The following is a 12,103-nucleotide window of genomic DNA, read 5'->3' as shown; positions in this document are numbered from 1 at the left end:
GAATGTAAAACTGTTGACACGGGAAACGCTCAAAACATAGACAGTAAGAAGATCCAGTCTTCCTGTTCTTAAGTCGGCACTGTGTCTCTAATATTTAATTCCGATGCAATTTCTGTGTTTCATCGTCAATGGGAAGTTCCAAGGGATACAGTAAACCTGCAGAGGTGCATCAGAATGTAAAACTGGTGACACAGGAAACGCTCAAAACATAGACAGTAGGAAGACTCAGTCTTCCTGTACTTAAGTCGGCATTGTGTCTCTTATATATAATTCCGATGCGATTTCTGTGTTTCATCGACTATGGGAAGGTATAAGGGATACAGTAAACAGGCAGAGGTGCATCGGAATGTAAAACGGGAGACACTGGAAACGCTCAAAACATAGACCGTAAGAAGACTCACTTTTCTTGTACTTAAGTCGGCGTTGTGTCTCTTATGTTTAATTTCGATGCAATTTCTGTGTTTCATCGTCAATGGGAAGGTCCAAGGGATACAGTAAACATGCAGAGGTGCATCGGAATGTAAAACGGGTGACACAGGAAACGCTCAAAACATTGACTGTAAGAAGACTGTTTCCTTGTACTTAACTCATCATTGTGTCTCTTATATTTAATTCCGATGTAATTTCTGTGTTTCATCGTAAATGTGAAGGTCCAAGGGATACAGTAAACCTGTAGAGGTGCATCGGAATGTAAAACTGGTGACACAGGAAACACTCAAATTATAGACAGTAGGAAGACTCAGTCATCCTGTACTTAAGTCGGCATTGTGTCTCTTCTATTTAATTCCGATGCAATTTCTGTGTTTCATCGTCAATGGGAAGGTCCAAGGGATACAGTAAACCTGCAGAGGTGCATCGGAATGTAAAACTAGTGACACAGGAAACGCTCAAAACATAGACAGTAGGAAGACCCAGTCTTCCTGTACTTAAGTCGGCATTGTGCCTCTTATATTTAATTCCGATGCAATTTCTGTGTTTCATCGTCAATGGGAAGGTCCAAGGGATACAGTAAATCTGCAGAGGTGCATCGGAATGTAAAACTCGTGACACAGGAAACGCTCAAAACATAGACAGTAGGAAGACTCAGTCTTCCTGTACTGAAGTCGGCATTGTGTCTCTTATATTTCATTCCGATGCTATTTCTGTGTTTCAACGTCACTGTGAAGGTCCAAGGGATACAGTAAACCTGTAGAGATGCATCAGAATGTAAAACTGGTGACACAGGAAACGTTCAAAACATAGACAGTAGGAAGACTCAGTCTTCCTGTCCTTAAGTCGGCATTGTGTCTCTTATGTTTAATTCCGATGCAATTTCTGTGTTTCATCGTCAATGGGAGGGTCCAAGGGATACAGTAAACCTGCAAAGGTGCATCGGTATGTAAAACTAGTGACACAGGAAACGCTCTAAACATAGACAGTAGGAATACTCAGTCTTCCTGTAATTAAGTCGGCATTGTGTCTGTTATATTTAATTCCGATGCTATTTCTGTGTTTCATCGTCGCTGTGAAGGTCCAAGGGATACAGTAATCCTGCAGAGGTGCATCGGTATGTAAAACTGGTGACACAGGTAACGCTCAAAACATAGACAGTAGGAAGACTCAGTCTTCCTGTTCTTAAGCCGGCACTGTGTCTCTTATATTTAATTCCGATACAATTTCTGTGTTTCATCGTCAATGGGAAGGTCCAAGGGATACAGTAAACCTGCAGAGGTGCATCAGAATGTAAAACTGGTGACACAGGAAACGCTCAAAACATAGACAGTAGGAAGACTCAGTATTCCTGTACTTAAGTCGGCATTGTGTCTCCTATATTTAATTCCGGTGCGATTTCTGTGTTTCATCGACAATGGGAAGGTCCAAGGGATACAGTAAACTGGCAGAGGTGCATCGGAATGTAAAACTGGTGGCACAGGAAACGCTCAAAACATAGACCGTAAGAAGACTCAGTTTTCTTGTGCTTAAGTCGGCGTTGGGTCTCTTACATTTAATTCCGATGCAATTTCTTTGTTTCATCGTCAATGGGAAGGTCCAATGGATACAGTAAACCTGCAGAGGCACATTGGAATGTAAAACTGGTGACACAGGAAGCTCTCAAAACATAGACAGTAGGAAGACTCAGTCTTCCTGTACTTAAGTCGGCATTGTGTCTCTTATATTTAATTCCGATGCAATTTCTGTGTTTCATCGTCAATGGGAAGGTCCAAGGGATACAATAAATCTGCAGAGGTGCATCGGAATGTAAAACTAGTGACACAGGAAACGCTCAAAACATAGACAGTAGGAAGACTCAGTCTTCCTGTACTTAAGACGGCATTGAGTCTCTTATATTTAATTCCAATGCAATTTCTGTGTTTCATCGTCAATGGGAAGGTCCAAGGGATATAGTTAACAAGCAGAGGTGCATCGGAAAGTAAAACTGATGACACAGGAAACGCTCAAAACATAGACAGTAGGAAGACTCAGTTTTCCTGTACTTAAGTCTGCATTGTGACTCTTATATTTAATTCCGATGCATTTTTCTGTGATTCATCGTCACTGTGAGGGTCCAAGGGATACAGTTAACCTGCAGAGGTGCATCGGAATGTAAAACTGTTGACACGGGAAACGCTCAAACATAGACAGTAAGAAGATCCAGTCTTCCTGTTCTTAAGTCGGCACTGTGTCTCTAATATTTAATTCCGATGCAATATCTGTGTTTCATCGTCAATGGGAAGTTCCAAGGGATACAGTAAACCTGCAGAGATGCATCGGAATTTAAACCTAGTGACACAGGAAACGCTCAAAACATAGACCGTAAGAAGACTCAGTCTTCCTGTACTTAAGTCGGCGTTGTGTCTCTTATATATAATTCCGATGCAATTTCTGATTTTCATCGTCAATGGGAAGGTCCAAGGGATACAGTAAACCTGCAGAGGTGCATCGGAATGTAAAACTGATGACACAGGAAATGCTCAAATCATAGACAGTAGGAAGACTCAGTCTTCCTGTACTTAAGTCGGCATTGTGTCTCTTATATTTAATTCCGATGCAATTTCTGTGTTTCATCGTCAATGGGAAGGTCCAAGGGATACAGTAAACCTGTAGAGGTGCATCGGAATGTAAAACTGGTGACACAGGAAACGCTAAAATCATAGACATTGGGAAGACTCAGTCTTCCTGTACTTAAGTCGGCATTGTGTCTCTTATATTTAATTCCGATGCAATTTCTGTGTTTCATCGTCGAAGGTCCACGGGATACAGTAAACCTGCAGAGGTGCATCAGAATGTAAAACTGGTGACACAGGAATCGCTCAAAAAATAGACAGTAGGAAGACTCAGTCTTCCTGTACTTAAGTCGTCATTGTGTCTCTTATATTTAATTCCGATGCAATTTCTGTGTTTCATCGTCAATGGGAAGGTCCAAGGGATACAATAAACCTGCAGAGGTGCATCGGAATGTAAAACTAGTGACACAGGAAACGCTCAAAACATAGACAGTAGGAAGACTCAGTCTTCCTGTACTTAAGTCGGCATTGAGTCTCTTATATTTAATTCCGATGCAATTACTGTGTTTCATCGTCAATGGGAAGGTCCAAGGGATACAGTAAACCTGCAGAGGTGCATCGGAATGTATAACTAGTGACACAGGAAACGCTTAAAACATAGACAGTAGGAAGACTCAGTCTTCCTGTACTTAAGCCGGCATTGTGTCTCTTATATTTATTTCCGATGAAATTTCTGTGTTTCATCCTGAATGGGAAGGTCCAAGGGATACAGTAAACCTGCAGAGGTGCATCGGAAAATAAAACTGATGACACAGGATACGCTCAAAACATAGACATTAGCAGGATTTAGTCTTCCTGTACTTAAGTCGGCATTGTGTCTCTTATATTTAATTTCGATGCAATATGTGTGTTTCATCGCCAATGGGAAGGTCCAAGGGATACAGTAAACATGCAGAGGTGCATCGGAATGTAAAACTGGTGACACAGGAAACGCTCAAAAAATTGACTGTAAGAAGACTGTTTTCTTGTACTTAAGTCGTCATTGTGTCTCTTATATTTAATTCCGATGTAATTTCTGTGTTTCATCGTAACTGTGAAGGTCCAAGGGATACAGTAAACCTGTAGCGGTGCATCGGAATGTAAAACTGGTGACACAGGAAACGCTCAAATTATAGACAGTAGGAAGACTCAGTCATCCTGTACTTAAGTCGGCATTGTGTCTCTTATATTTAATTCCGATGCAATTTCTGTGTTTCATCGTCAATGGGTAGGTCCAAGGGATACAGTACACCTGCAGAGGTGCATCAGAATGTAAAACTGGTGACACAGGAAACGCTCAAAACATAGACAGTAGGAAGACTCAGTCTTCCTGTACTGAAGTCGGCATTGTGTCTCTTATATTTAATTCCGATGCAATTTCTGTGTTTCATCGTCAATGGGAAGGTCCAAGTGATGCAGTAAATCTGCAGAGGTGCATCGGAATGTAAAACTAGTGACACAGGAAACGCTCAAAACATAGACAGTAGGAAGATTCAGTCTTCGTGTACTTAAGTCGGCATTGTGTCTCTTATATTTAATTCCGATGCAATTTCTGTGTATCATCGTCAATGGGAAGGTCCAAGGGATACAGTAAACCTGCAGAGGTGCATCGGAATGTAAAATTCGTGACACAGGAAACGCTCAAAACATAGACAGTAGGAAGACTGAGGCTTCCAGTACTTAAGTCTGCATTGTGTCTCTTATATTTATTTCCGATGAAATTTCTATGTTTCATCGTGAATGGGTAGGTCCAAGGGTTATAGTAAACCTGCAGAGGTGCATCGGAAAGTAAAACTGATGACACAGGAAACGCTCAAAACATAGACAGTAGGAAGACTTAGTCTTCCTGTACTTAAGTCGGCATTGTGTCTCTTATATTTAATTCCGATGCAATTTCTGTGTTTCATCGTCAATGGGAAGGTCCAAGTGATGCAGTAAACCTGCAGAGTTGCATCAGTATGTAAAACTGGTGACACAGGAAACGCTTAAAACATAGACAGTAGGAAGACTCAGTATTCCTGTACTTAAGTCGGCATTGTGTCTCCTATATTTAATTCCGGTGCGATTTCTGTGTTTCATCGACAATGGGAAGGTCCAAGGGATACAGTAAACCGGCAGAGGTGCATCGGAATGTAAAACTGGTGACACAGGAAACGCTCAAAACATAGACCGTAAGAAGACTCAGTTTTCTTGTCCTTAAGTCGGCGTTGTGTCTCTTACATTTAATTCCGATGCAATTTCTGTGTTTCATCGTCAATGGGAAGGTCCAAGGGATACAATAAATCTGCAGAGGTGCATCGGAATGTAAAACTAGTGACACAGGAAACGCTCAAAACATAGACAGTAGGAAGACTCAGTCTTCCTGTACTTAAGTCGGCATTGAGTCTCTTATATTTAATTCCGATGCGATTTCTGTGTTTCATCGTCAATGGGAAGGTCCAAGGGATATAGTTAACAAGCAGAGGTGCATCGGAAAGTAAAACTGATGACACAGGAAACGCTCAAATCATAGACAGTAGGAAGACTCAGTCTTCCTGTACTTAAGTCTGCATTGAGACTCTTATATTTAATTCCGATGCAATTTCTGTGATTCATCGTCACTGTGAGGGTCCAAGGGATACAGTAAACCTGCAGAGGTGCATCGGAATGTAAAACTGTTGACACGGGAAACGCTCAAAACATAGACAGTAAGAAGATCCAGTCTTCCTGTTCTTAAGTCGGCACTGTGTCTCTAATATTTAATTCCGATGCAATTTCTGTGTTTCATCGTCAATGGGAAGTTCCAAGGGATACAGTAAACCTGCAGAGGTGCATCAGAATGTAAAACTGGTGACACAGGAAACGCTCAAAACATAGACAGTAGGAAGACTCAGTCTTCCTGTACTTAAGTCGGCATTGTGTCTCTTATATATAATTCCGATGCGATTTCTGTGTTTCATCGACTATGGGAAGGTATAAGGGATACAGTAAACAGGCAGAGGTGCATCGGAATGTAAAACGGGAGACACTGGAAACGCTCAAAACATAGTCCGTAAGAAGACTCAGTTTTCTTGTACTTAAGTCGGCGTTGTGTCTCTTATGTTTAATTTCGATGCAATTTCTGTGTTTCATCGTCAATGGGAAGGTCCAAGGGATACAGTAAACATGCAGAGGTGCATCGGAATGTAAAACGGGTGACACAGGAAACGCTCAAAACATTGACTGTAAGAAGACTGTTTCCTTGTACTTAACTCATCATTGTGTCTCTTATATTTAATTCCGATGTAATTTCTGTGTTTCATCGTAAATGTGAAGGTCCAAGGGATACAGTAAACCTGTAGAGGTGCATCGGAATGTAAAACTGGTGACACAGGAAACACTCAAATTATAGACAGTAGGAAGACTCAGTCATCCTGTACTTAAGTCGGCATTGTGTCTCTTCTATTTAATTCCGATGCAATTTCTGTGTTTCATCGTCAATGGGAAGGTCCAAGGGATACAGTAAACCTGCAGAGGTGCATCGGAATGTAAAACTAGTGACACAGGAAACGCTCAAAACATAGACAGTAGGAAGACCCAGTCTTCCTGTACTTAAGTCGGCATTGTGCCTCTTATATTTAATTCCGATGCAATTTCTGTGTTTCATCGTCAATGGGAAGGTCCAAGGGATACAGTAAACCTGCAGAGGTGCATCGGAATGTAAAACTCGTGACACAGGAAACGCTCAAAACATAGACAGTAGGAAGACTCAGTCTTCCTGTACTGAAGTCGGCATTGTGTCTCTTATATTTCATTCCGATGCTATTTCTGTGTTTCAACGTCACTGTGAAGGTCCAAGGGATACAGTAAACCTGTAGAGATGCATCAGAATGTAAAACTGGTGACACAGGAAACGTTCAAAACATAGACAGTAGGAAGACTCAGTCTTCCTGTCCTTAAGTCGGCATTGTGTCTCTTATGTTTAATTCCGATGCAATTTCTGTGTTTCATCGTCAATGGGAGGGTCCAAGGGATACAGTAAACCTGCAAAGGTGCATCGGTATGTAAAACTAGTGACACAGGAAACGCTCTAAACATAGACAGTAGGAATACTCAGTCTTCCTGTAATTAAGTCGGCATTGTGTCTGTTATATTTAATTCCGATGCTATTTCTGTGTTTCATCGTCGCTGTGAAGGTCCAAGGGATACAGTAATCCTGCAGAGGTGCATCGGTATGTAAAACTGGTGACACAGGTAACGCTCAAAACATAGACAGTAGGAAGACTCAGTCTTCCTGTTCTTAAGCCGGCACTGTGTCTCTTATATTTAATTCCGATACAATTTCTGTGTTTCATCGTCAATGGGAAGGTCCAAGGGATACAGTAAACCTGCAGAGGTGCATCAGAATGTAAAACTGGTGACACAGGAAACGCTCAAAACATAGACAGTAGGAAGACTCAGTATTCCTGTACTTAAGTCGGCATTGTGTCTCCTATATTTAATTCCGGTGCGATTTCTGTGTTTCATCGACAATGGGAAGGTCCAAGGGATACAGTAAACTGGCAGAGGTGCATCGGAATGTAAAACTGGTGTCACAGGAAACGCTCAAAACATAGACCGTAAGAAGACTCAGTTTTCTTGTGCTTAAGTCGGCGTTGGGTCTCTTACATTTAATTCCGATGCAATTTCTTTGTTTCATCGTCAATGGGAAGGTCCAATGGATACAGTAAACCTGCAGAGGCACATTGGAATGTAAAACTGGTGACACAGGAAGCTCTCAAAACATAGACAGTAGGAAGACTCAGTCTTCCTGTACTTAAGTCGGCATTGTGTCTCTTATATTTAATTCCGATGCAATTTCTGTGTTTCATCGTCAATGGGAAGGTCCAAGGGATACAATAAATCTGCAGAGGTGCATCGGAATGTAAAACTAGTGACACAGGAAACGCTCAAAACATAGACAGTAGGAAGACTCAGTCTTCCTGTACTTAAGACGGCATTGAGTTTCTTATATTTAATTCCAATGCAATTTCTGTGTTTCATCGTCAATGGGAAGGTCCAAGGGATATAGTTAACAAGCAGAGGTGCATCGGAAAGTAAAACTGATGACACAGGAAACGCTCAAAACATAGACAGTAGGAAGACTCAGTCTTCCTGTACTTAAGTCTGCATTGTGACTCTTATATTTAATTCCGATGCATTTTTCTGTGATTCATCGTCACTGTGAGGGTCCAAGGGATACAGTAAACCTGCAGAGGTGCATCGCAATGTAAAACTGTTGACACGGGAAACGCTCAAACATAGACAGTAAGAAGATCCAGTCTTCCTGTTCTTAAGTCGGCACTGTGTCTCTAATATTTAATTCCGATGCAATATCTGTGTTTCATCGTCAATGGGAAGTTCCAAGGGATACAGTAAACCTGCAGAGATGCATCGGAATTTAAACCTAGTGACACAGGAAACGCTCAAAACATAGACCGTAAGAAGACTCAGTCTTCCTGTACTTAAGTCGGCGTTGTGTCTCTTATATATAATTCCGATGCACTTTCTGATTTTCATCGTCAATGGGAAGGTCCAAGGGATACAGTAAACCTGCAGAGGCGCATCGGAATGTAAAACTGATGACACAGGAAATGCTCAAATCATAGACAGTAGGAAGACTCAGTCTTCCTGTACTTAAGTCGGCATTGTGTCTCTTATATTTAATTCCGATGCAATTTCTGTGTTTCATCGTCAATGGGAAGGTCCAAGGGATACAGTAAACCTGTAGAGGTGCATCGGAATGTAAAACTGGTGACACAGGAAACGCTAAAATCATAGACATTAGGAAGACTCAGTCTTCCTGTACTTAAGTCGGCATTGTGTCTCTTATATTTAATTCCGATGCAATTTCTGTGTTTCATCGTCGAAGGTCCACGGGATACAGTAAACCTGCAGAGGTGCATCAGAATGTAAAACTGGTGACACAGGAATCGCTCAAAAAATAGACAGTAGGAAGACTCAGTCTTCCTGTACTTAAGTCGTCATTGTGTCTCTTATATTTAATTCCGATGCAATTTCTGTGTTTCATCGTCAATGGGAAGGTCCAAGGGATACAATAAACCTGCAGAGGTGCATCGGAATGTAAAACTAGTGACACAGGAAACGCTCAAAACATAGACAGTAGGAAGACTCAGTCTTCCTGTACTTAAGTCGGCATTGAGTCTCTTATATTTAATTCCGATGCAATTACTGTGTTTCATCGTCAATGGGAAGGTCCAAGGGATACAGTAAACCTGCAGAGGTGCATCGGAATGTATAACTAGTGACACAGGAAACGCTTAAAACATAGACAGTAGGAAGACTCAGTCTTCCTGTACTTAAGCCGGCATTGTGTCTCTTATATTTATTTCCGATGAAATTTCTGTGTTTCATCCTGAATGGGAAGGTCCAAGGGATACAGTAAACCTGCAGAGGTGCATCGGAAAATAAAACTGATGACACAGGATACGCTCAAAACATAGACATTAGCAGGATTTAGTCTTCCTGTACTTAAGTCGTCATTGTGTCTCTTATATTTAATTTCGATGCAATATGTGTGTTTCATCGCCAATGGGAAGGTCCAAGGGATACAGTAAACATGCAGAGGTGCATCGGAATGTAAAACTGGTGACACAGGAAACGCTCAAAAAATTGACTGTAAGAAGACTGTTTTCTTGTACTTAAGTCGTCATTGTGTCTCTTATATTTGATTCCGATGTAATTTCTGTGTTTCATCGTAACTGTGAAGGTCCAAGGGATACAGTAAACCTGTAGCGGTGCATCGGAATGTAAAACTGGTGACACAGGAAACGCTCAAATTATAGACAGTAGGAAGACTCAGTCATCCTGTACTTAAGTCGGCATTGTGTCTCTTATATTTAATTCCGATGCAATTTCTGTGTTTCATCGTCAATGGGTAGGTCCAAGGGATACAGTACACCTGCAGAGGTGCATCAGAATGTAAAACTGGTGACACAGGAAACGCTCAAAACATAGACAGTAGGAAGACTCAGTCTTCCTGTACTTAAGTCGGCATTGTGTCTCTTATATTTAATTCCGATGCAATTTCTGTGTTTCATCGTCAATGGGAAGGTCCAAGTGATGCAGTAAATCTGCAGAGGTGCATCGGAATGTAAAACTAGTGACACAGGAAACGCTCAAAACATAGACAGTAGGAAGACTCAGTCTTCGTGTACTTAAGTCGGCATTGTGTCTCTTATATTTAATTCCGATGCAATTTCTGTGTATCATCGTCAATGGGAAGGTCCAAGGGATACAGAAAACCTGCGGAGGTGCATCGGAATGTAAAATTCGTGACACAGGAAACGCTCAAAACATAGACAGTAGGAAGACTGAGGCTTCCAGTACTTAAGTCTGCATTGTGTCTCTTATATTTATTTCCGATGAAATTTCTATGTTTCATCGTGAATGGGTAGGTCCAAGGGTTATAGTAAACCTGCAGAGGTGCATCGGAAAGTAAAACTGATGACACAGGAAACGCTCAAAACATAGACAGTAGGAAGACTTAGTCTTCCTGTACTTAAGTCGGCATTGTGTCTCTTATATTTAATTCCGATGCAATTTCTGTGTTTCATCGTCAATGGGAAGGTCCAAGTGATGCAGTAAACCTGCAGAGGTGCATCGGAATGTAAAACTAGTGACACAGGAAACGCTCAAAACATAGACAGTAGGAAGACTCAGTCTTCCTGTACTTAAGTCGGCATTGTGTCTCTTATATTTAATTCCGATGCAATTTCTGTGTTTCATCGTCAATCGAAAGGTCCAAGTGATGCAGTAAACCTGCAGAGGTGCATCGGAATGTAAAACTAGTGACACCGGAAACGCTCAAAACATAGACAGTAGGAAGACTCAGTCTTCCTGTACTTAAGTCGGCATTGTGTCTCTTATATTTAATTCCGATGCAATTTCTGTGTTTCATCGTCAATGGGAAGGTCCAAGGGATACAATAAATCTGCAGAGGTGCATCGGAATGTAAAACTAGTGACACAGGAAACGCTCAAAACATAGACAGTAGGAAGACTCAGTCTTCCTGTACTTAAGTCGGCATTGAGTCTCTTATATTTAATTCCGATGCAATTTCTGTGCTTCATCGTCAATGGGAAGGTCCAAGGGATATAGTTAACAAGCAGAGGTGCATCGGAAAGTAAAACTGATGACACAGGAAACGCTCAAAACATAGACAGTAGGAAGACTCAGTCTTCCTGTACTTAAGTCTGCATTGTGACTCTTATATTTAATTCCGATGCAATTTCTGTGATTCATCGTCACTGTGAGGGTCCAAGGGATACAGTAAACCTGCAGAGGTGCATCGGAATGTAAAACTGTTGACACGGGAAACGCTCAAAACATAGACAGTAAGAAGATCCAGTCTTCCTGTTCTTAAGTCGGCACTGTGTCTCTAATATTTAATTCCGATGCAATTTCTGTGTTTCATCGTCAATGGGAAGTTTCAAGGGATACAGTAAACCTGCAGAGATGCATCGGAATTTAAACCTGGTGACACAGGAAACGCTAAAACATAGACCGTAAGAAGACTCAGTTTTCATGTACTTAAGTCGGCGTTGTGTCTCTTATATATAATTCCGATGCAATTTCTGATTTTCATCGTCAATGGGAAGGTCCAAGGGATACAGTAAACCTGCAGAGGTGCATCGGAATGTAAAACTGATGACACAGGAAATGCTCAAATCATAGACAGTAGGAAGACTCAGTCTTCCTGTACTTAAGTCGGCATTGTGTCTCTTATATTTAATTCCGATGCAATTTCTGTGTTTCATCGTCAATGGGAAGGTCCAAGGGATACAGTAAACCTGTAGAGGTGCATCGGAATGTAAAACTGGTGACACAGGAAACGCTCAAATCATAGACAGTAGGAAGACTCAGTCTTCATGTACTTAAGTCGGCATTGTGTCTCTTATATTTAATTCCGATGCAATTTCTGTGTTTCATCGTCGAAGGTCCACGGGATACAGTAAACCTGCAGAGGTGCATCAGAATGTAAAACTGGTGACACAGGAATCGCTCAAAAAATAGACAGTAGGAAGACTCAGTCTTCCTGTACTTAAGTCGTCATTGTGTCT

The sequence above is a fragment of the Schistocerca nitens genome, chromosome 8 (genome assembly GCF_023898315.1).
Source record: "Schistocerca nitens isolate TAMUIC-IGC-003100 chromosome 8, iqSchNite1.1, whole genome shotgun sequence".
NCBI lineage: Eukaryota > Metazoa > Arthropoda > Insecta > Orthoptera > Acrididae > Schistocerca > Schistocerca nitens.
This window is presented reverse-complemented; position numbering follows the sequence as displayed.